We start from the raw sequence: 26,546 nt of genomic DNA on the forward strand, positions 1-26,546 counted from the left end.
ATATATGCTGCCAAAAAGAGAGCCAGGCCTCTCAGAAACAACGTTCAAAATTTTAAGTTCTTTACAAGCTATTACTCAGATTATCTACCACGCTGTGACTAAGTTCTGACCTTGTAACTTCCAACAATTACTATATTACAAGTTTTTTATAATTTAAAAGAATGTTGTTTTCCAGGTTGAAGTCTGCCAACTCTAACCCCAGAATAATGAATAAACTAAAATTCACTGATCTACAGTTCACAAAAAATCTAACAAATCTTCCAGGGTGGTCATGCTGGTAGGTTGAGCACAGAAGTGACTGGGTTTCATTTTCATCTCTCTTCTCCCTTCAGCAGTGTACAGAACCATTCCTGCCGCCCTCTCTCTTTTGGCTCTCCTAGTACAGTGCGATGAGGACCTCATTTAAGGGGCTGGAAGTAGGAACTTTCACAATTCAGGACAAATTCTAATATTCCTTGTTCAAGCAGTAATTTTTCGACAGATCCTCCTGGTTGCTTCCTGGGAGATGACCTTACAGGACGGGCAGAGGGGGCTGGAGAAGTCTTCTACTACCACTGGGGTTGAACAAAGACCCACAAGCAGGAAGGAAATTCATGACCACTCAGCCCAAGAACAAAAGCCCAGTACACTTAACCTGGAGGGAAAGAAAATCACACCATTCTAATCATCCAGATCCTGATCCTCCTGTGACCAAAAGGTATGAAAAAAGAAGACAATTCAGGGCCCACCCCTCAAAGCTGGGCTGCAAGGATGAGAGCTAGAGCTGAGTAACAGTGAGCCCCATTATAAAAGCTGGGTAACCTGGCACTTGATTAGCACTCACTACCACAGTGGACTGTTTCTATAGCAACCAGAAAGGAAATATAAAGCAACTAGTTTTACATGAAAATTGTGCTCTACTATAATGAAATACTGCAGTCGGGAAAAACATTTTAATAAAGAACTAGGTAGATGACATCAATAACGTTAATGCTAATTATTTATTCACCATTCATATAAAATGATTTTTCTTTAAATTCTAAAATAATTTTAGATTGTTTACATCGGAAGTCAGAAAGCCATTTTATGAGTACTAATATCAATAAAGTACGTTGGGTCCTCCATTTTTAAACTAAGAGACAGTGACAAAAGATAGAACAGTAAGCCAACAAGTATAAAAAATTAAAATCAAAGTTCTGACCTCTGCTCTAATATCTGAATACAGCAAGAAATGTTCTCAGAAGTCTGAAGGGAGAAGATAAAGAACACAAAACAGCTGAGCAAAACAATGAAGATAGAAATATGCAAATTCTAGGACCAAAATAATCTTAGCCAATGCCTTCTCTCAATACCAAATTCGAGCACATCAACCCACTCTCCAAAAAATGGAATCAAATTAAAAAGACCTTGTCTTCAAAGTCCCTAAAGCTAATTCTTACTTGTCACAAATCTTAATAACCTAACACAATCAGAAGCCATGCTCCCCTTAAGAGGCAGAGTCAGAACTCTAATTGGAAGAATGTTAATATTTCATTTTGTCCTCTGTTCTTAGGTTGTTTACAGAACAATAAAGTGATTTGCTTTATAACAATAAAACTACTATTTATATGTCAACGAGAGGAAGAAATACAAACCAAAACCTGGCCAAACCAGGAGAGGTGTCTGGACTCTTGATGGCCCACACCTGCCTGGGCAAGTGGGCAGGTCTTGACTCAGCCAGGCGTGGCTCTCCAAAGAGCAGCTACAGACGCTGAGACCTCAAGCCCCAGGGACGGGGCTGCCCCAAAAGACTCTTCTCCCTGATCTCATGCTTGACTGGGGTGACTGGTTCTTCCAGAAAGAGGCCCTAGCACCTCATTTCTGCCAACTCCACCATGACCACTGCCAGTCTAATAATACACACAAGCAGGAGAAGCTAGCATTAGTCATCAGCCCTCCTCCATTTCCAAACACAAGGCCTTACCCCTTTCCCTTGACTTAGTATTCCTTCCCCAAACCCACCGGTGCTTCTGGAAGCTCCTTTAGCCTCACAAAAAAGACAGTCCAAGGGGATGCTTCCCCTTCCTCCAGACCCACAGGTGACCTTCAGCTGGGAAGCCTATTCTGGCTTTGAAGATGACTGAAACTCAGAGGGGACTAACCTCACAGCACTCACCATGGTAATGCTGCTCTGTAGTCCAAAAGTGCTGCACACCAGGGAGACATACAAATGCTACTATGCATGATTATGAACTAAAATCATGACCCATTTAAATAACATTAACTGTCAAACCGATAATTTTCCCAGCCTTTTCTAGACAAAAATAGAGAAATCTCTATAAAATATAAACGCCAGCCCCTCAACAGGTGAAATCTTTAAACCTATTTAGAAATTTGACACTTCTCCCAAAGGTCAGAATTTTATTGCTTTTGACCAAGGCCACTTCAAAACATGTAGAATATAGAGCAGACAAAAATGGTCTTTAAAAATAAATAGTCTATGGCCATGCTACCCTGAACAAGCCTGATCCTGTCTGATCTCAGAAGCTAAGCAGGGTTGGGCCTGCTTAGCACTTGGATGGGAGACCACTTAGGAAGACCAGGTGCTATAGGCATAAAAAAATTAAAAATAGGGATTGTAAACTCACAAGGTCCTTGCAATCTGTGAGGTCAACCAAGAGTTGCCTCACCTAAAAAAAATTTTTTTAATTAAAAATAAATAGAAAGCACTCACATCATTGGCAGGTGTGAGCCAGCAAAATCTCAACCGAAAGTAATCTGGTAAAATCAAAATCAAAATACCCATAACCCCTGACCTAGCAATTCTAGAAACATAACAAATAGATACTGCTATGCTCATGCAAAAGTATTCACGAAGATGTTATTCTGTCACAATAAAACACTGAAAACAAAGAAATATCCATCAGTAAGAGTAATAGACAAGTTAAATCAGCTGTGGTACATTCTTATCACAATGATAGGAAAACACGAAGCAACTCCATTGGTATTAATACAAAATAAATTTCAAGAATAAGCGACAAAAGCAAAGTACAGAATATCTACTACTTGTATAAACCACTGTATACACACCCATATGATTGTACATGCAGGGACACCCAAGGTTTGGAAAGGAAGCTAAGAACCAGAAGTAAAGACTTCCCATGCCAGCCTACACAAAGTAAATCACTATTTTCAATGGAAAAAGTAAGCATAAAGATAAAAGCAAAATAAAATTAAAACATGTGACAAGAATGTAAATCTACTACAACACCATGTAGTCTTTTGTTTTCTATTTGACCTGAAAACTCTTGCCAACCTCTCTATCTATTAAATCTTAAGATTTTTACTATTCAAATTACTTATATATTTTCTACAACAAAAATGGCCAGACCTAAGTCATTTAAACATGTACTTTTATAAGTGTCTTTAACTCTTAATTTGGAACCAAAATCTTAGTGTTCTTCGCTACGCTCACTGCAAAGTAGACATTGAATGGACCGCCTCTCTCCTCCCCAAACCACACCCTCTCTTCACTTCCCTGTGAATCCAGCTTTCTGGGAGGCATCAGAGGAGCTAAGGCATAGACCAGACATGGTCCTGACTTGGAGAGTCTCTTCGGGCGGGTCCATCTCCCTGTATCGGAGAACACATAACAAATACATGTGCACAGACTAGCACAAAAAATCCAGCTAGCAATCTATAATACATGGAGCTCATTAAACTTGGAGCTAGTCAAGGGTAAAAGGGGAAAAACGGGTAAAGAGCTATAACAGGAACATCTGTTAATGACAGCAAATAGCTCAAGAAACAAAGTGAGAAAAAATTCTCCTTTGGTCTTCCTCGGTCTCATACACCATTAGAGAGAGAAACTTTAGCAGGTCACACTTATATCTCAGGAAACAAATGCAATATGAAGTATATAAGCATCACCTACAAAGTATTTTCCAATATTTTTATATTAAAATGTGAAACATAAAAAAGTGAGAAACTAGCACAGTGCATAAATGCGTGTGTCAGCCCCTCACCCAGACTCAATGGTTCACATTCCGTCTCCTTTGTCTATGCATAGCTGGCGCAAAGAATAATCTCCTACAAAACCACAAAATCATTATTACACATAAGCAAATTAACAATTACTAATATCATGTGATACCTAGTTCATACTTAAATGTCCAAAGGTCCCCAAACATTTTTTAATTGAAGTTTAGCTAACATTACCTCTAAGCATTTTTTAAAAACCATTTTGTTCCCTCCCTCAAAACCAGGATCCAGGTAGGGTTCCTCACTGCATATGGTCATTAACACAGACTCAGGTTAAACATTAGGTTAAAACGATGCTGTGAATCAGTTATTAGTGATGCTGAGCTAAGGTGGGGAACACCACGTCTTCCTACTATAAAGATACACATGTCCCTCTGCAACCAAGAACTAATCTATGGGTGATCCTTTTTCATTGTGTAAATACTCTGAACCAAAAAATTGTATCTCTGAAGGTAAAATGTTTAATTAAACTCTAAAAAAGCTTTGCAAACCAACTTCTTAGTTTACAGGAAATGCAGGACAAAGGAACAAGTTACATCACAAAACCAGGAAAAGTCAGACAATTTGAGAATGCACTATCTACTGCTCTGGGCTCATGAAGAAAAAACAAAGCAGGAGGGTTTTCTGACATTAGAAGACACTAAAGACAACCAAATGAAAGGCATACTTAGGTCAGCCAGAGTTTGATTATGGACTTAAGGGACTATACTATGTAACATGATTCTCCTAGGTGTGATGTGGTGCTGCAGTTCACAGAGGACAATCATTTTACAAAGATGTCTATAAAGATGGACTGTCAGGAGGTCTCCATCTTACTTCCAAACAGTTGGGCAACATTTACACATGCACGGACAAAGCAAATATGGCACAATGTTAACAAGGGTTCAAAAAAGATTGCAGTATACAGGTGGTCACTGTACTCTTCCTCCTGCTTCTCCATATTTCTGAAATTTTTCATACTAACAAGTTGGGGGAGGAGAGAAGACACTGATTTTATTGCTCAAGTTTACTATACTAATACATGCTTACAAAATTAGTATTAAAAGTAATCCTTCAACTAGGTATAATAGGGAATTACTGTTTATCTGAGAAGTGTGACAAAGGTAATGTGACTGTAGGAAGTTGTCCTAACTGCAGAGTTTGTGGATCTGTTGTTTGTTTTCAAATATTTCGACAAAATAATATGGTAAAACGATGTTAAAAGTAAATGATGTATACAGGATGTTTATTTTACCATTCTTTTAATCTACTTTTCTGCATTTTTATAAAGTCAAAAATGAATGCTCCTTTTAAAAAAATAAAAATGTGTTACTGGTGCAGCCACTGTGGAAAAAAGTTTGGCAGTTCCTCAAAAAGTTAAACATAGAACTACCATATGACCTACCAACTCCACTCCTGGGTACACACCCTAAAGAACTGAAAGCAGGAACTTGAACAGCTATTTGCACTCTCGTGTTCATAGCAGGAGTATTCACAATAAGCCAAACATGGAAACAACCCAAGTGTCCATCAACAGATAAATGAATAAACAAAATTGGTACATACATACAATAGAGTATTAGCCTTAAAAGGGAAGAAAACTCTGCTACAACATGGATGAAATTTGAGGACATTATGTTAAGTTAAATAAAACCAGACACACAAAAGGACAAATACTGTATGATTCCATTTTATGAAGTACCTAGAGAAGTCAAATGTGGTTACCAAGGGCTGGGGTGGAGGGTACAATTTCTGTTTGGACTGTTGAAAAAGTTCTGGATTGGTGATGGTTATAATACAACGACAATGTGAATGTAATTAACGCCACTGAACTGGACCCTTAAAAGTGGTTAAAATGGCCAATTTTATGTTATTTATATTTTATCCTAATTAAAAAAATACAAAAGGATGAGAATTAATGAATCAAGGTCACAAACCGCAACTCTACAATCGTACCTGGAGAGGGCTCTAGCTAAAACTGAACAAAGTAAAAGGCAAAATCAACACAGTGATGAAGAACTTCCCAACGTAGTCCTAGAAAACATGGGTATTATAGTATCTAAGAGGATTTCACTTAACTAGCATATTTCCACTATCTGAAGATACCTCCTTCATTGAACTGGCATGCCTGATATAAGGTGCTTAGCTATAAGCCGTAAACATTAAATCTTCTTGAAAATGAGGACCAGAAATGATCCCCTTTCTTCCCCAACACATTGTGACCTGGCCCCACAGGATGTCAGAGTGTTAGCGAAATTGTAGGGGGAAGTCATCCTTTCTCTGTTCCTAATGTTCTCTTTCTGCACTAGGTAAAATTTCAACCATGTTGTAGCAGAGTTTTCTTCCCTTTTAAGGCTGAGTACTATTCTATTGTATGTATGTACTAATTTTGTTTATCCATTTGTTAATGGACACTTGGGTTGTTTCCATGTTTTGGCTTATTGTGAATACTGCTACTATTGTTCTCTTTCGCTCTGCACCAGGTTTTCAAAGTACTGGTGACTCCCCCGCCTTTGGATATAATTGTGCTTCATGAAAAACCAGGTCACAGTAAAAATTTTGAAAATATTAAATGACTGATAATTTTTAAACTGTTAAAAACTGGACCTCATATTTGTTTCTTCATATCTACTATTTCTAATTTGTTATGGCTTCATAAGATACAAAAAAAAATATTAAAAAGGAAAAAATAGCTTAATGTTAAAGTGCTGAATAAGTTGTTTTTTGTGTTTGACTCTTTCAGGAATAATTTCTAACTTCGGTTTTTGTAAGGACACAAAAGACCTGCACACAGCAGTAGCAGTGGCAGTGGCCTACTCAGCCACCTGGACTTGGACTTTGGGGAGCAGCACACACCAAGAAATACCCCCCTTACTCGAAGACCCTATTTTTATGACCAGGGTCTGACAAACAGGAATGCACATAGGAACGATCACCCTCCCAGACATTGATTGCAACAGTAAAAAAGGGGTGGGTAGAGACAAAAACTGATAGAGGAAACTAAAAACATCCTATTCCAAAATTCTCAAAAGAGATCCTTACACTATTAACCAATGTGATGTGATGTCTCCGTCCCTACATGATCATTCCCTCAGCCCCAAGTCAGCACACAATGTCCTAAAGAGATCAGGTCTCAGGCCTCACTAACTGACTGCTCCCAGAAGCAACCTGGACATCCTATTCACAAGAGCAGCCAAGCAGTGTCCTCATGTGTCTCTTTCATTTTTGCTCAACAGTCATACACCAACTGGGGGTTACCTCCCTTCAGGCCACCCTGTCCTTTCACCCGTTGCCTGGGGGAAAGCCATTGCCAAGACATTCCCTAAATCATCTGGCTACAAATGGCAGCTTCTTCTAAGATATTCCTCATTAAAATTTCTTATGAACAATTTTTGATGCTTAATGAAAACCCTTTATTCTCATAACTCTAACATCAAAGAACCACACCTCAACAGAATGACACCTTGATTATTTCAAAGTTTTCCAGGATGAGGTAGGCTGAAAAGCTAAAGGTGCCTAAACTAAACCATCTGACAGTGACAGACTTGGGCCTTCACACTAGGTAAATATCGTACCTTGATATGTCACAATATGTCCCCCTGTTTTCAATGGGTCTCCTACTCAACAATGTCTCTTGAGAACTATGACCCTTAAAGAGTTTCAGGTGTCAGATAACGGACCTGAGGAAAATGTAGTGCCACTTAAAAAACATTAATTACAAGGCAGGTTTGCTTCCTGAATAAAACAAATGTGACAAGATATTTAAAATGTCTTACTCAGAAATTATTTTTAATAAAACTGAGGACTATTTAAAGCAGTCTGAAAAATCTACTTCCCTCAATCAGCATTTGAGATTTGCTTCTGAATATATTCCATTTATAGACAACATGTGTTTATCTTTTAATTACCTTTCAAAGCAAAGGCATGTACAGATATACTAGCACTCTAACAACAATGACAGAGGTGGGAGCAGTGGTCAAAAGGTGGTAGCTACACAGGCTTCCGTGGGAAGTACCAGGGCCCTCCAAGGGAGCAGGAAATCCATTGGCCCTGCCCAGCTCACAGATTTTTTTTAAACAGCACTCCAAGTACTGGATACGTACTACTTAGACCTTGAAGGAAACGTCTTTTTATTTTCTCCAGTTTTATTGAAAAATAATTGACAGACATCACTGTATAAGTTCGAGATATATCGTATGATAGTTTCATTTACATATATTGTGAAATGATAACCACAATAGGTTCAGCTAACATCTATCTTCTCATATAAAGTAAAAAGAAGAAAAAAGGAAAAAATGTTTTTCTTGTAATAAAACTCTTAGGCTCTCCTAATTTTCCTATATATTGTACAGCAGTGTTGGCTATAGGCATTATATTGTACAACACATTCTATGACTTATTTATCTTATAACTGGAAGTCTGCATCTTTTGACTACCTTTCTCTAATTTTCCCTTCCCTCACCCTCCACTTCTGGTTGCCACAAATCTGATCTCTTTTTTTGTTGTTGTCATTCTTTTCTTTTAGATTCCGCATATAAGTGAATTCATACATTTGTCTTTCTCCTACTTATTTCACTTAGCATTGTCTTCACAGTCTATCCATGTTGTCACAAATGGTAGAATTTCCTCCTTTTTTATGACTGATAATATTCCATTGTTTATCTATGTATGTGTGTGTATATACTCAATTCCTTTATCCATTCAACTGTCAATAACAGACTATTTCCATGTCTTGGCTATTGAGAATAATGTTGAGAATAATAGTAATGGGGGTGCAGATATATTTTCAAGTAAGTGTTTTTGTTTCCTTTCTATATGTTCCCCAAAGTGAAATTGCTAAATCATATAGTAGTTCTGTCTTTAGTTTTTTGAGGATCCTCCATACTCTGTCCATAGTTGCTGCCTCAATTTACATTTCCACCATCAGTACACCTCTACATCCTCACCAGCGTTTATCTTTTTAATGAATGGCCATTCCAATAGGTATGAGGTGATATTTCATATGGTTTTAATTCTCATTTCCCTAAAGACGAGTGATCCTGACCATTTTTTCATGGTTGGCCTTTCATATATCTTTGGAGAAATGTCTATTTAAGTCTTTTGCCCGTTTTTTAAATGGGGTATTTTAGGGTTTTTTTGCTTTTGAGTTATATGACTTATCTATATATTTTGGATATTTTGACCCTTATTAGATATATGGTTTGCAAATATTTTTTCCCATTCTGTAGATTGTCTTTTCACTATGTTAATGGTTCCTTTTGCTGTGCATGAAATAATTAAAGAAAGCTCCATGAAACAAAGTGTAAGAACACAAATAATAATATGATATTAAAATAAACCATTAATAAACTCACTAACATCTAGAATGGACTTGATTTTTACATTTTACATTCCAAAGAATAATTTTTATTACTGAATCAAGTCATAATATTTGAGAAATAGGACCAAAAGAACATGAAACCTAAAATCCACTGCCTCATCCACAGCATATTTACCCCCCTGAACCTAACAGCCTCACACTAACACCTTCAGGCAAGGCATGCTCTCCCCTATGATGGGAGCCAGGGAGAACCATGGATTAAAGGAAATCTTTTCTCCCAAGATGCAGTGAGCAATACCAGAAGAATCTATTCAGGGAAGTCAACATCCTCAAACAGTATCAACTATTAATGAGGGTCTACGTCTCTGAATTACAAGCTAGGCTTCCAAGTCAAACCGTGACTTTAATTCAGGAAGAAAAAAAAAAATCATATGAACTAAGTTCATTTGTGCGATTGTCTATTAGCTCTAAATGTTAATAGATGACAAAAGTAATTAAAATTTTAATAGTAAAAGCTACGGTTTAAGAAACTTGGCTACCATAAACAAAAATTTACAGGGTAAACTTAAAAATACACCATGTTGTTGGTAAAATCACAGGTTCTAACTCTCAAGCCTTATAAATGGAGGTGTGAGCTGGAATTAATACCTGCATGCCAGACCAGGGACAAAAGAAACACGTTAACATTCTGTTTGCTACAAATCTTTCCCCTTCCTTTACATGCCCCACAACCAACTTACAGCCTCCCCTAAGAAGTCTAAAGCTGTCTGTCATTTTCAAAACCAGGTAAAGCTTGGGACCACAGTAGCAGATACCTGGTACACTTTTTATCTATTATTTAATGCTCTGCTATGGCTTAAAATCGCTCACATTAGTCTGCTCCAAACAACCCCATAAAAAAATCAGAGTCTGAGGTGAGAGGGGGCACAAAGTGTTTCTCTTCACCTTAAAACCCAACAGCCCAGGACAGTTTGACTTCAGCCCCAGCTGCAAACTCTTGGAAACCAAATAGCCTTGATAAGCCCACAGATCTTAAATTATCTTAATGTAACCTAATTCACTGAAAGCATAGCCTTCAAAAGCATCCTGGACAAACAAACAAAGGACGATGACAAGCCAGCCTCGGGTAGAGTGAGGAAATGCCAAACAGAAGCACAGTGGCTACCAAAACCCCTGCCTGAGACTTTCACCCCATCCCCCATCCCACTGTGATCAGTTAGGTCACGGGTAACTTACAGATCTTGACTGCACAGCTCTGTAGCTTCAAAATGTGGTCTGCTAATCAAGAAAGGACAGTGCGTGGGATTAGCCCTGTAACAGTGTAACAACTGTAAAAACAAGTCCTCTCCATCAGATAAACAGCAGTTGTCAACCAGTGAAAAGGTAAAAGGCTTTAATGTTATGGAAAGATTAATAACAAAGGGATTTAGCAGAAGTATTGAGAGTGTAAGTAAAAACAAACACTAGGAATTAAGTGCACAGGCACACAGGCCCACCCTGGCCCTGAAGCAACTCCCTTCAAGTGCGCTTTCCTCTGAGCATCTGCAAAGGTCAGGCTGCCCAAAACATTTACTTTTGCTCTCCGTTTATTTCTGCATCTTTGAATAAACTACATGCAATTTAGAGCCCCAACAGAAACGGTGCAGACAACATAGACAGTCACCAACCAATGGCTCCCTAAACTAAACACCTGAGTTTCACTGCTGCCTACCCACAGAAAGACCAAAGGACAAAGTTCTTCGGATCACAGCACATGATAAACCATGCTGTGACAGAGTAGGATAAAGGCTACATTCTACTGACTGGAGGCACATCACAAATGCTCTCACACTAGTTAATATGCTTGGCACAGGTTTAACATAGTAAATGTTTCTTGCACAAACTATTGTGTATTTCCTACCAGGTATTACTCCTTTCTCAGGACATAAGCCCTTTCTGAAAATCATAACTTTCAAGATTGATCTTTCAAGAAAATATTGATTAGGTATCTATTGCTATGTACATAGAATTCTAGGCGATACAAAATACAATCCACAATAGGCCTAACAATGAATTTGGACAACTAACAACATCCCCAGTTAAGCCTCCACCAGCACGTTGACTACTTCAAAATCTCTAGCCCCTCCTGTACGGACCCAAAATGAACTGTCCCTTGGCCTGTCTTGAAATAAACTGCTTAAGGACAAGGACCAAACTCTGTCTTGAACATAAGAGGTATTCAAACAAACCGTCTGCTGAGCTGAACTGTCTGTCACCAATCCCAGGGTCCTGGCCTCTGCCCATCAGATTTCTCTACATAGCATTTCCTCTCCTGACCGAGCTGCCTGCCCATTCCTCCCTCCAGAATGCAAGCACCACAAGGCCAGGGGCATTCAGGTTCGTCACAGTACAGAGATGGAGTGTGGCATGAAGCAGGCACAAGACAGAAAGTCAACACTATGTCCTAGTTTTCCCTTCTAGCCCTCTCTTCACCATCTCTTTTACCCTGTCCCTTTATAAAACTGTTTATCACTTCTTTGCCCAATTCTATCCATTCTGAATCAACTTACCATTTCATATTCAAGCATTTTTTTAAATAAATATGAGTCTTCAAAACTTGCCTGCACAGGCCACTTTAAGAGCCCCTTCCCCTTTTCAAGATTCTCTAGATCCTCTTAGGAAGGTCTTAGCCCAAACTGCTCTTCTCAAGATGAGAGATTCTCCTCCTCTTGCCTAAGAGGTCCCTCCCTCATTGACAGGCCCCCCATCTAGGTTCTATTATATGCACTTCATTCCTCAGTCACTTTCCTGGGATGGGCATTTCCGCCATTCATCTGAATTCAAGTATTATTCTTATAACAAATTTTAAACCCTTCACCATTTCAAACTGGATATTTCACATTTTTCCCTGGAAAATGGTCTTCTTACTTTCTATAATAGTGTTAAACCTGATAGCCATCCAAAAGCAAAATATGGTGAGGGTAAAAGTAGAAACAAAAAGACAAAACAGTGACTTTACATTTACCTCCTTTCATAAGCAGTGAACAACCTAAGTTGATTCCACCAAATTCCTACAAGCTGCCCCTTTCTTGGCATCCCATGCTTAGGCATAGGAGTACTACAAGGCTTTCCATTCACCCAGGCACTCTGACTTTCACCTGGCCTGTCTAACACTGTCAGACTGACACATCATGTCCTGCCTCAAGCAATATAAAGCCTCCCCTTCAGCAGGGTACCGTCATTCAAAGTCCTATACAATTTGACTCTAGTCCATTTTCCTAGCTTTATCTGCTAACATTTTCTTTCATGGGCTCCACATTCAAACAAGTCTACCTGACATTCTCACATTACATCCACCCCCCAGCCTTTGTCCAGAGCCTTCTTGTAGTCTACAATGGCCTCACCCTGCTCTCTACGCACTGACATTGCACTGATTCTGAAACAGCACTTCCTCCATTATATTTCCCAGATTGCAGAGCCAGAAATGTTTTCTCTTCTCTGAACTCTTGCCTCTTTTCACAGTACGCTGAGACATCATCACCTTCTCCTCAATCTCTGGGCAGGGCCATGGCTCAGTCACCTGTTTCTACAACATAGCCTTGCACACAATGAACAATCAATAAATAACTAAATCAGTATAAGCAGGAAAAAAGGCTAAGTTTTTCAAGTATTACAGGCCTCCTCCATAAAACACATCCATTTGCAAAAAAACAAAAATGTTCTACCACTGTATAGCAGTCCACAATTAGAAAAAATCAGATAAACCAGCCAACAGCTTTACAACCGTGACAAATGGGTGAATGGTTACAAAGACATAAAAAACAAAGATCATACTCTTCAAAACTGCCACGGTCATGCAAAACAAGAAAAGACTAAGAAATCATTACAGACAGGGCACTAAGTAAGGCATGACAACTAACTGCAATGTGGGATCCTGAAACAGTAAAAAAAAATTAGAGAAAAAACAATAAACGAAAAACAGGTGAAATCCAAATAAGTCTGAAATTTAATTAATAGCAATAAACCAATGTTAATTTCTTAGCTTGGACAATTTTACCATCGTTATATGTAAGAGGTTAACATTACAGACCTGAATAAAGAATACAACTGAAATCTCTCCACTACTTTGCAACTCTCCTGTATATTTAAAATTATTCCAAAATAGGTTTATTTAAAACAAAACCATGTCCAGGATATGTATTTCCCCCACACTCACTGATCCCTCATGAATGCCAGATATTGGCTGACCGATAGCACTGAGGCTTTCCAAGAGCCAAGACTGGTTCTGGTGAAGCAAAGCTGCACCTGAGCCAGCTAGCTGCACAATAATCTGGTCCAACCTCCTGTTATGACAGTATCCATGGAATGGATGTGTGTGTGGTCAGCAGAATAACACCCCAAAAGAGGGCCACATCCTAATCCCAGGAACCTGTGGATATTTTAAGTTATACAGCAAAGCAGAATTAAGGTTGCAGGTGGAACTAAGGTTACTAATCAGCAGATAGGGAGATTATCCTGGATTAAGCAGGTAGGCCCAATATAATCACAAGGGTCCTTAAAAGTGGAAGAGGGAGGCAGAAGAGATTGTCAGGAGGAGGTGTGATTTTAGAAGGTCAGAGAGATGCAATACTGACTTTAAGAATGGAGGAAGGGGCCCTGGGCCAAGGAATGTGAACTGCCTCTAAAAAATGGAAGAGGCCAGGAAATGAAGTCTCCCATTGAGTCTTCAGAAGGAATTAGCCCTGCTGACACCTCGATTTTAGCCCAGTGATATCCTTGTCAGGATGCTAATCTTTAGAACTATAAAATAATAAATCTATCTTGTTTTAAACCACTAATTTATGGTTATTTGTTACAACAGGAATGGAAAACAAATGACAGGACTAAAATATAAAAAACACACTTTCTCCAAATTCTGAGTGCATGTTTTCCTTCCACTCTCACAACCTCCTGTGTCACCTCTTCTAACAGACCCTCCATCTGTATGTCCCCATCCCTCTTAGAGAACATATTTGGGGGCTTAGAAGAAAGCTAACAAAGAAAGGGGAAGCTACAGGTTAAATTCAGGACAGAGATTTTTCTCCCCAACTTTCTATACTTTCACTGTGCCACTGGTCTTTACTTAATTATACATTTTGAAAAAATTAAAGTTATTAATTCAACAGTCTTCTTTTCAGTCTATTAGATGGAACCCAAGTTTAGCAGAATCACATCTAATCTCTTCACCAAAGGAAAACAGTCTGCATGTAAATCTCATAAAGTTACATCTGCTAAAAATTACTTAGGCTATGAATGAAAGGACATCACTTTTCTAAGTTTCACACTAAAAGATAAAAGATACAATTCAAAGATTACCCTTTCTCAAGTGTTAGGGGGAAATTTTCCTATTAAGAAAACATTTTGAGTTTTAGCAAATTTAATAAACAATAAACTAAAAAACTCCAAATTTTGGAAGGATTATTCTCAAAGTAATGAAAATAGCTATGCAGGTACTCTCAATATACACCTCTAGCCAAAAATAAATAAATTAATTAAATCAATCAATCAATCAATCAATCGCAAAGTTTAAAAATTCCTTGAAATGAGAATCACCCAAGCGGTTGTGGAATACTAACCTAATACTGCAAGTTCTCAAAACAGCTTCAGACCCCTAAAGGCCCGGTTTTCTTCTTTGTAATATTGCAAAAAGGGAAATTTTTTTCTTTAAATGTTCTACACATCCTTTAGCCAGGCATTTTAGTGATTTAAAAGAAAAAAAGTTTAATTCCTTCAAGAGTGTTGCTTTGGGGTTTTTTTGATTTTTTATTTTTACTTCCTGTTTTACAGGATGTAAAACCACATTTAGTAGCTTGGTACATAGTAGGCAAGGCTTCATTTAAAAGTAATAAGGTTCTCTTGCCCTATTTTAGATGAAGTTTACACAATATAACCATAACTATCCCAAGTTTACGTTATCACCCAGAATTAGATGAAAGTCTTTTATTTTGCTATATATGAATGCAGTGGAAACAAACAAATCATAACTTTAGCCAAAACCTTATGAACCAAGCACTCTATGAAATCTTCTCATTATTTAGAAATGTTAATTATTCCAGGACATTAGCATTCTCAGTGTGAAGACTGCCTTTGGAAGGAGAGGAAAAAGGGACATCTATCACTAATGAGCTGAGAAAAGAATTCTATTTGCTACATTTTAGATGTAAAATAACCTGATATCACACAGTTACTAAGCATTTAACAGTTAAATTGCAATTCCAGCCATTCTTAAAGGTCACATTTTTTTAGAGTTAAACAAGTAACTGGGGAAGATGTCATAAATTTTGTTTAACCTTGACAAAAAAATTATTAAAATTATTTTTCACGTTGCGAAAATGCCAGCATTTTTATACAGTGAACAGGTGCGCATTGGTTTCTTTACAAGTGGAAAAAGAGTGCCTATAGATTTGCAGGATAATAAATAATTCACTGCACAGATGCCAAGGGCAGAGCTGGAAACTTGGGTCTGCCTTCAGTAAGGCACTACAGCATGGCTCCCAACAGCCACCTCAACCTTGGCCTTGGGAGTGTGGGGCAAGGTGCATGTCATCAAAGAAGCCTTACCCAGTAATAGGCCTTTCAGTCCTTTCACAAGGAAAACCCACTGAACTCTGCTTTAGAACTGTGGAATTTCTTAAGATCTAGAATGGTACCTTTTAAATATTTTCAACCACAATTAATTCCCCTTATCCCTTACTACCTAAAAGTTAAAATTGTACAAATCCAACTCACTATACCCAAACCAAGAACTCAAGTGTCTATCACCTAAATTATACTCATAATTAGTCTTTTCAAAAGGAGTCATTTTGTCAGTTACATAACAGGTTCACTTAAAAATAATGAAGAAAACATAAACATAAGTGGGGGGAAATAACACACAACTCCATTTTGATGTATTCCCCTCCAAAAAGAGTATTTTTTTTTCTCTATTTAAATGATAAAACTGGGAGGAGGGAGGAGAATGTTAAGGGGCCACCTCCATTCCCAGGAATTTACATTTAAACTGAGGCTTTGACCTCCTCGCCCAGTAACTTTTTTTATACAGTCACTTAGAAAGTAAAAAAATGAAAAATGCCAAACTTTCAAAGGACTGCACTACAACGCTAAACCACTGTTTATGTTACGTTTGACCAGAGGTGCTCAAAATTCTAGATGAAATACCTAAGGACCATGAGCAGGGACAGCAACAAACTACACTCAAACTACACTGGACTTTGGCTCCAAAAGCAGCAGTCCAACTGAAATTGCTTTCACAGAAATCATTTTTTTCTTCCCAACCTTCCCTTTAATTATTTTCCTTTATCTCTTGTCCTGTGCCAGTTTTAAAACCCATGTACAACACCATTATTTAAACTGTAAAGGCAAACATGTAATGGAAACGAATGGGGAAATGACTGAAAGCATGTAGCATAATTCCTAGTCAAATAAATCAAAGTTCATGATCCTAAGTTTTGCCTTTCAAAATTAAGTACGTATGTATGTAGGCTTTAAACAATTCAACAAATATTTCATAAGCCAATTCTATGACTAGTGCCATGCCCTAGGCTGGGCTCTGGGTTAGGTGACCAAAGAGACAAACCCTATAATCATGCAGTTTAACAGTCCATCATGGAGACAGGCATAAACCAATCATTACATATTCGATCAATTGTGCTAAGTTCTATGTGGCTATAATGAGTTGAGGTGGACACTTTCCTTGGCAGTGATGATTAAGAAAGCTCTCTAAGAGGAAGCAATATTTAAAGTAAGACCCAAAGGCTAAGTAGGAGTTATCCTGGAGATTTTGTGGAGGTTCGGGGAAAGGATGTGCAAAGGAGGCAATGATGAACACTCAGGAGGATCCTGGTCAAGGGGATCAGCATGTGTCAAGGCCATGCCAGAATAAGACACATGGCTCAATCTGGGAAATCAAAGGCCAATGTAGCCAGAGCATCAGAAAGGAATTCAGAGGTAGAGTGACCAGAATAAGAGCAAGTCTGGGGGGGAGGGGTCATGCAGTCAGTCTCAGACCCTTAATAACTATTTGAGACATCACAAATTTAACACTTTGGATTCTAACATATATATAAAACACTATTTGTTCCAAAGGTACGATTAAAGAAAATGTTAAATATGAGTGGGAGGAGTGGGACTTAAGAAAAGTACAGAAGAATAACAAAAGCAGACATTTAAGTACACAGCTGAGTCTGGCTTTACTTAAAAGATATCTTGAACGATCCATCAAACAACAATAAAAAAGACCCAGTTAGGAATAAAAACATCTTTATCAGAATTAACCAAGTAGTTGTTAAAGTGGACCATTTCCTAAACCTAAGAAGGCTTTCTTATGGTGATTGTCTCTAGCTGCCTGAGTTCCAGGAGCTAGGGATTGACAGACACCCTTTTATAAAGCTTTAAAGATAAAACTAGTAAAGTTGAATTGCTCGGAAATTCCATTTGAAATTCAAATTAAGAGAACACAAACTAAAAAACACTCCAAGACAATAACTTTTAGTTATTTGAGTTCATTCAGTTTTTGTAGACAGTTTATCAAATGGTCAAGCTTAATCCCCACAGAGCACTGACTACACAGCAATAATAAACTGACACAGCGTGTGATCAGACAAGCAATGCAACATCATTTTCACCTATTAACTAGCAAACATCTTGCTATTAAAGGAAGCTCATCCATTACACTTACCATTTGAGGGATGAAGGGACTTATACAGAGTAATGGACAGATCAAAACACTTATTTTGGCAACAAATGCAGATTATGCTCTGAACCAGCATTTACTGACTCTAATTACATTATTTAATTGATGATGGGCTCATTGCCCATATACAAAAAGAAACTCTCCTCTCATATTTGATGCAACATAACCTTACTATATCAGATATACTTAAAAATCCAAGGCACACAAAGCTTCTTGAAAAATATTCTCAAATACCAATAACATAGGTTTCTTAAGTCTTTTTGTAGAAAGTTCTACTTGTCACTGTATCAACACTGTAATTATAGCTAACATGACAGCCACTAGTCATAAGCAGCCCATCTGGTTTAGAGAGATGAAAGGCACTGCTGGTGCAGTGTGATTAGCATGGCTGGTCCACAGAGGGTCTCCAGGAAAACATCTGACAGTGTCAATGCAAGTAAGAATGCTGACACAAAGTTAGAACTGCAAATGAGAAATTCAAGACTATGTGACACCTTTAAAAACAAACTTCTGGAAAATTTTGTTATGTATATTTACCTCAATAAAAAATATTCATAAGAAAAAATTTCTGAAACTCTCAAATTTGGATCAAGTCTGGCAATACCTTTGAGTAGCTTTTTAACGAACTCAAGAGGCATGCACAAAGAACAAGAAAAATGTCATAGCAACTTGGTCTTTGTTTCCTCCTATCCCATTCCATTCAGGAGGGCCAGCCTATCAAATGAGATCCTGCTCTTCAGCGTGAAACTACAGAAAGAGAACAACAGCTGAATGGAGGGTGGGGGAGGAAACACCAAAGATAGGGATCCAATTCCAGGGTCACAATCAAAGTTGAGCAAGATGTTTTTCCCTTTTTAACTACAGTTTCGAAGTAGTATCAGAGTACTTGTGCAATCATTCTCAAAAGACACAAACAGAACTCTAGATCTTTCAGGACAGCAACATTTAGTAAGAGAAATCGAGGTCCCAAAGGCATCAAATAAACAATCTCAAGATTTCTGATTTATAACTATCCAAGTTATGCCATTGACTGGGTTTGCAGAACCAAAAATAGTAACTGTTTCAATGGCACTTTTTCCATAAGCAATATCATCTTACACTGTTTTGCTGAATTCATCTAACCTCCCCCGCCCCAAGGACTAAAATGTTTTAAGTTTTGCAATTTAACAGCTGTGTACACTTTTACTTCTCTGTTGAAAAGGAATGTTAAGGATATTGCCCAAACTACTTCAGAAAACTCTCACCACATATGAAAGCCTGAAATTTGAATTATCTACTGAGAAATTTGCAAAACTACTATGTTCTTGCAAACAGATATAAAACTTATAACCTGTAGAAACCATGAAACCTAAACATGCTGCATCTTAACAGAAAGAAATGGCTTTGAACTCACAGGCCCCGTAGGCCAGCTTAATATTTCAAAACCTCTTCCAAAACTCCTTGTAAGCTCGAGTACAAGACTAGCTTTCCAAGAGCACAACGGAAGCAGAAAACCTTAACGAGGCACCAGGAACAGATATCAAAAAATTAAGACTCCCCACCCCCACCTCTGCCCAGACCGCGGGGATACAGGATTTAACAGCACAATCCCTCTTTGAGGGGAATGAATCCATGAGGCAGGACCAACCCTACACAACACACACGCGCGCGCGCGCGCGCGCACACACACACACACACACGCACACACACAGCTACCACCCTGCCAGGGGATGATGAAATGAGGAACGGAAATTAACATTTCAGGCAACGTCTCACATTGTTCCTTGAGGCCAAGGGCTGCTGTTGCAGCCGCCACCGCTTCCCTCCCACCCACCTACCCACCCAGGTCCCGCCTACCCTCCCCCCACCCGAAAACAACACCCCCAGCGCCGCTGCCCTGAATTCCTGCCCCTCTGCGAGACCACGAGCGCCTCCTGCAACCCCGACGCCCCCACTCTCCTTCCAGGGCCCCGGCTCTCCCGCCCCCTCCGGCTCTGAGCCCGAAACCCGCCTGCTCCCATTTCAAAACAGCGATAATAATAGGGACACTGAGAATAACAACTACCACCAATACCGTGAAGAAGCCCCTCCCGCAGGTCAGAGGTCGGTGCCCCCGCTCCCCAGGTGCCTGGGGCCCCCGGAGCTCACCCTCGCCCTCACTGCTGCCCAGGCCCACCCAGCGCGCCCCCCGTGGGCCCCTCAAAGCTGTCCTGGGCCCCCAGAAACCCTCCTTTAGCTACTTACGACTGCCCTAAGTCCCCTAATACCCCCCAACGCCCACCATCAACTTCTCAAGGTTGCCCGGGCCCCCTAAGCCCACCGTCGGCTCCTCACAGTTGCCACGGACCCCACAGGTCCCCCAGGCCTCGGAACCCACTCTCAGACCTCACGGCTACCCTTGGCCCCCTGGGCTCCCCAGATCCACCTTGAACCCTCCATGGCTGCCCTGAGCCACTAGGCCCACCCTCAACCCCTCATGGCTGTCCCGGGGCCTCTAGACCCCCCCCCAGTTCCTCAGCAGAGGCCACCCTCAGCCCCTCACGGCTGCCTCCGGGACCCCCATGCCCACCCTCAGCCCCTCACAAATGCCCTATCCCCCAAACCCACCATCAGCGCCTCACGCCTGCCCAGACCCACCTATAGGCCCCTCACGGCTGCCAGGACCCACAGGCCCGCCCCAGAGCCCCCCGTAGGCCACTCACCGCTGCGCAGACCCCGCGGGACCCTCAAGTTCGCCCGAAACCCACCCTCGACCCCTCAAGGATGCCTCGGGACACCTAGGCCCACCTGGAGCCCACCCTCAGCCTCTCGCGGCTGCCTGGTCCCCCAGGCCCGCCCGGAGACCCCGTCTGTCCCTCACGGCTGCTCTGGCCCCCAGGCCTGCCCAGACCCCGTCGCGCTGCTCTACCTGGCCGAGAAGGCCTGCAGGCCGCGAAGCCGTCCCACAACCCGGTGCCCGCCCGACCCTCGCCCCGGCGGCGGTTCTCACCCAGCTCCGGGCGGCGCGGCTCCGCGGGCTCAGCCGCTGCGCGCGGGAGAGGCCATGCAGCCCCGGCCCGGCTCCCGGCTCCCGGCCCGCGGCCCGCGCGGGAAGGCGGCGGCGGCGGTGCGGGCTCCGAGGCCGACGAGGCAGCCCCTCGGGCGCAGCCGGGCTTGCCGGCGCCGCGGCACTCGGGCGCTCACTGAGGGGACGTCGGGCCGCGCGCTCGGCGGCGGCGCCTCCCCGCCTGGGGCCCTCGCTCCATCGCGCTCTGGCTCGGGCGGCCTCTGGCTCCGGGACCCGCGGCGGCTGCGGCGAGCGCCGGCCTCATGAGACGCCGCCGCCCATTGGCTCGCTGTATCCGCCACCGCCATTGGTCCAACGCGCTGGGCACCGGGCAGCTGACGTCACGGCGTCATGGAGGAAGTGCGCGCGGGGTGAAGGGGCGACGGCGAGATTGACAGCTTTTGTGACAGTCCTGGGGCGGGACTAGGAGGACGTTCCGTGACTGATTGGTCAAGGTTGTGCGTCGGGGCGCACGGGGCGCTGGGGCTAGCGAAGAGTTGGATTGGCTGCCTAAGTAGCAGTGGGATGGGTTGTTCGTTCTCGGACGTGACAATTGGCCTTTTCCAGTGCCGGAAGCGATGAGAAGAACGGTCGAAAACCAGAGCTCATGGAAGACGAATTGTGAGGCAGGCGAGCTGCAGTGCGCACTTGACGGGGACTGGAGGTTGTGGGCCTTAGCCTGAGAGACGCGCCCGGATGGTTCCACGGAGCTACGAGTCGTTATCGACTCCTATGAGCCCACAAAGCGCGGAACGGTTGTATGGTTGTGTGGTGGTGTGTTGTTGCGTTGTTGTGTTGTTGCACGTGCCACTTACATAGGAGCCTCAGCCCGTAACCGGCCGCAGCCCTGGACATGTTAATTCACCTCCCAAATTCTATCTCACAGGACCATCGGAAAGATTCAGCGAGAACCACGTGAAACCCTTAGAACAGTGCTCGTTACCTAGGAAACTGTGGAAGTAGTGATTATGCTATAATCAGACAATCTTTCAGATTCCTTTGGGCAGCCAGGTTTTGCTCTTCCCACTCAAAACCAGTAATTTCTCTGGTTAAGGATGGACACCTCAACATAATAGCCAATTCATGGGCCGGCGAGCATCCATGAAAAGATGACCCCAAAATACCCATACTTACCTCATTGTAAGAATTACCTGGTAGCATTGTTAAATTCAAACTGTAGACCTCATACTCACCTTTTGCATCAATCTAAATGTGAAGGAACTAGATTTAGGATTTATTTGCAGGGAAGAAGGAAATCCCTGACAATACTCGTCCTTGGGAAAATTTGAAAAATGCTGACCTTAGCCAATCAAATTCTCTAGGGAATTTTAAGTAGCAAATACGAATAAAGAGGCAATTGCCTTGGAAAAAACCTGAAACATACTAAGGTAAAAGCAAAGCGAAGTTCATAGAAGCAGAACCTCTAACTAAAAAGTATACAGTAGCAAAAAGAAATGCAGAGTTAAGGGAAAGAAGCCATTTAATGCATTAATTCAGAAATGTTTGTTGAGTGTCTACTGTAGGCTAGACACTATATCAAGACACCAATCCTGAGGATTAATCAAGAACAGAGCAGGTCTCATCTGTACCATGTGATTAATCATCAGACAAGGAAAATATGTTCATCAAACTGGCATAGAAGTACCTTGTTATAAGCTGTGATAAGTGCTTTGAAAGAGAAATATAGGGAATTATGAAAGAATACTGAGTGAATATCAGGTCTGGTCTGGGAAGTGGCTTGCAGGTTTCCCTAAGGTATTTACATTTAAGCTGCTGTAAGAATATTGAGAAAGAGCAGAGTAAGATGTGGGGATAACATTATAGGTCTACTGTCCAATAGGGTATCCCCTAGCCACAAATGACTATTAAGCACTGGAAATGTGGCAAGTCCAAATTGACATGTGCTGTGAGTATAAAATACACACCGGATTTCAAAGACTTAGTCTGAAGAAAAAAAATATAAAATAGCTCACAAATTTTTTATATGTATTACATGTAGAAATGATAGCGTTTTGAACAATTGCATTAAATATATATTGCAATTAAATTTACTCGTTTTTTTTATTTTTTTAATCAGGGCTCCTAGGAAATTTTAAATGACACCCTGGCTGCATTCGGTTTATGTTGGACAGCCCTGGGCAAAGGAGCAGGCTAACTGATGTCCCTCAGATGGAGAGTGACAGAGTAGCTTGAGGGGCAGCACTTATTCTTTCATTCAACACATATTTAAGGCTTTTAAGTGTTCACATGTGCCCGGCACCATTCTAAAGCCTGTATTAAATATGGGCTAATGGAGGAAGGGAGGGGTGATATTTTATGCAAGTTAATGGGGAAGGACTCAGGTAAGATAACGTTGGAATGGAATCACAGAATGAGGAAGCAAGGCATGTGGATTCAGGGACCTTTGGATGGAGTGGAGGTGAGCTATAATGAACGCAGTGGGGGCAGGAAGGAGCCCCACAAGCACAGAGCAAAGACAGAGCAGATGAGATGAGGGAAGTGGCTGTGAGTGGGGAATCAGAGTTGAGATTTCATCCTGAGTGGTCAAGTAAGTCACAAGAGGGTTGCAGGGAGATGGACCATGATCTAATCTGTTTAAAGGGTCACTCTGGAGATGATAAGAACATAGAGAAAGTGCTGTGAAGTGTCAATGACATCTGGACTCATGACAGATCTGGGATGTGTTTTGAAGATAGGGTCTGCAAGATATTGTAGGCTGTAAGAAAAGGGTCTGGAATATAGTCAGCATTAGCTGGAAGGATGCAGGGGAGGTATAGGTTTGAATTGAAAAACTGAGAGTTTAGTTTTGTACAGGTAAGTCCAAGATGCTTGGGCATCTGTGGGAGTGATAGGTGAATATAAGACACTGGGGGGGGGGGCAGCAACAGAGAGACAGTGGAGGTTGCCAGCGCCAAGCAAGGCCCCATGGGCACATAAATGGTTCTCAGTCTTTGAGTAGCACCTACCAGTAAAGGGCTTTAATTAGGGGTAGAGGATCAGAGTCCTGTTTTAAGACATTGCTCCTGAAACAGTGTGAAGGATAAGACCATAATGAGAGGCCAGCTGAGAAGCTGTCCCAATAGTTCCAGAAAAGAAAAGAGAAACAAGAAGAGTGATGAAGAAGTGGTAAAGGAGAAGATGATAGAATGAGGTCAGGTGGCAAATGCAGCACCTGCTGGGCCTGGAGGGAATTTAAGGGAGCTGCCAGAGAGCCAGCTTTGCCATATCCTCCAGTTTTTCCATAGAAACTTGATATTAAATTTTATTAGGACATTTCAATAAAAGCAACTAATTCATCAAACATTGTGTGGACCAAACGAAAAACATCAGATCTACAAATTCCTGATCTTGATTCCTAAAGGGAAGTTCTCCAATGCTTTGTCTAGAAAGGCTGTTTTCCCTAATGCAGTTAACTGGGCTCATCCAGAGATTCAGTTGCTCTGGAGTGAGACCCAGAGCTTGCACCCAGGTAGTCCATTTTCCATCTCCAGTGTCCCCTAGCCCAGCCAGGAAGGCCCGGCCTTGACAGTACTTGTGCTTGGACACCTTTTCCAATACAGGTCAATAACAGCTTCATTATAGCTCACCCTCACCCCACCCAAAGATCTTGGATTCATCCTGCAAACATTTATTTAGGGCCTACTATTTGCCTGACACTGATCTAAGAGCTGCGGATTTAGCTGTGAACAAAACCAAGTTTCTGCCAAAGGCACTTAACGTTCCCTTACGTCCTGTGTTCCCTGGAACCAAAAGAAGCTAATTTTTTTTACTAAATGTAAGCAACATATGGCTCCAAAAGAGTCCAGTGCCCAGGTGATGCTTGGTGCCCTGCCAGAGAAGAAGTAATATGTTCTACTTTGTTCTACCCCTACATGAAGGCACTTGAAGTGCCTCAACACACCCTCCCTCCTTACTAACTCCACTGCTGTGGACCTGGAGAGTTGTGAAGCTTGCTGAGATCTTGTGGTGGATGGGGCTCTTCTCTCCCTTGCAGAACAGCCAGAGGCCACTGGCTGAAAGGGAGGCAGCCCAGCCACTTTGCTTTCTTTATACTTCCTCTCCTACACAAGTGGCAGAAGTGGACACAGCAGGCCTATGTTCTGGCCCTCTCCCTTTTGTCTTTTCTCCCATGGCTATGTGGACTCACCAGCATTGTAAGCACTAGAATTTGGAACCCAAGTTCATTTCACAATAAATTATTATATGCTTTGCTTTCTGTTTACCATAGATGGTGGTGTATCACCTTCTTAAACCTCAAAGGAAGAAGGAACTGTGGCACGAAGCAATATTCAGATATTTCTGGGGCTCCTGACCTTAGAACCACCAAAACCACCTTCTAATGTTTAAAACTCTATACTCGGTACCTTTACTATAGCCCCTACCAGTCTTTATGCCATTTTAAAGTCTAAATTTATGATGTATTCTTTAATTAAATCACCATAAATCCAACTAGAAAGATTGGGAGTAAAAATAAGTCTTCCTAAGATTTTTTGTAGTAAGGCCGTCATCATATTGCATAATTTATTTTAATGTAATGAATTTCAGTCTGCAGAAAGCAGGGGCCTTACTCAGATGGAGGTACTCATTCAACAAATGTTTGAGTACCTACTGTGCGCTGAACACCGTTATAACAGAGATAAAACACAAAAATCTCTTCACTCTCTCAGTCCAGACAGTTAGGACTTGAAACACCATCTTGTGATTATGTAACTGGTGTGTAACATGCCAGAAGCTCTGGTGGGTGGCCATATTCAGTAGGTGACATGTCACCCGCCTGCAGCCCCTCTCCTTGGGTTTGCAAAGAAACCACAGATTTACCACCACAAAGGCTTCACCCTTCTCCATTCCTGGAACCTAGCCTTGGGAATAGAGCTGAGCTAGTCACAGTATTTGGGACAGCAGCCCTCTGGTTAGTGCCAGTACTATAACTACAATGCTTATTTTCCAAGATGGTCAATTCAGAAACTTTTTCTAACGAACAGAGTAAAGATTAAAAACATGTTCTCCAAATTGTCCCTCAGTACTTAAAGAAGTCTTAGCTGCAGAGGAGCTCACAAGGGATAATCTCGAATCTAATATAACAAGTTCCCTTTTTAAATGTATAAAACTCATAGATATCTTTTAATTAAAAGAATTCTAATTTTGTTATATTGTCATGATTGACTTAGACCACTGATTCCCAAAGTGTGGTCCAGGAACCTCTGGGGATCCCCTGAGGCCTTTTGTGGGGTCAGCAAAGTCAAACTATCTTCCTAATGTTACTAAGCGGTTTTTTGGCTGTTTCACTCACTTTCCTCATGAGTGTGCATGGAGCTTTCAGCAGCTGCATGATGCAGGATGATGTCATCATTCTGACAGCTGAGGAATGTGTGCGTGTTTTTTTTTTAATCCCCGCTCCTACGGATATTGCCGTCTCCCCTTAAGAACTGGATCTCTGAAGGTGGGGCGTCTCCTCCCACGTGCTTGTGGAGCATACTCCGGGCCTGGCACACCCAGAGGGCCTGGCATGCTGC

At 41.4% G+C, this 26,546-nt stretch overlaps 1 protein-coding gene and 1 pseudogene across 4 annotated transcripts in view; one reads left to right on the forward strand and one right to left on the reverse strand.

Annotated features, from left to right (window-relative positions):
• The window catches only part of ANKRD11 (ankyrin repeat domain 11), a 190,358-nt gene extending 169,098 nt beyond the window's left edge, over positions 1-21,260 (reverse strand). For all 4 annotated transcript variants that reach the window (XM_016129423.2, XM_036231553.1, XM_016129420.2 and 1 more), the window contains exon 1: positions 20,977-21,260. The gene's annotated coding sequence lies outside the window, so the exon portion shown is untranslated. The remainder of the gene's footprint in view (positions 1-20,976) is intronic.
• LOC118611624 lies at positions 2,455-2,573 on the forward strand (annotated as a pseudogene).
• Positions 21,261-26,546: the final 5,286 nt, after the last annotated feature.

Source organism: Rousettus aegyptiacus, unplaced genomic scaffold, assembly GCF_014176215.1.
Source record: "Rousettus aegyptiacus isolate mRouAeg1 unplaced genomic scaffold, mRouAeg1.p scaffold_m13_p_14, whole genome shotgun sequence".
In the NCBI taxonomy this organism is placed as follows: Eukaryota; Metazoa; Chordata; class Mammalia; order Chiroptera; family Pteropodidae; genus Rousettus; species Rousettus aegyptiacus.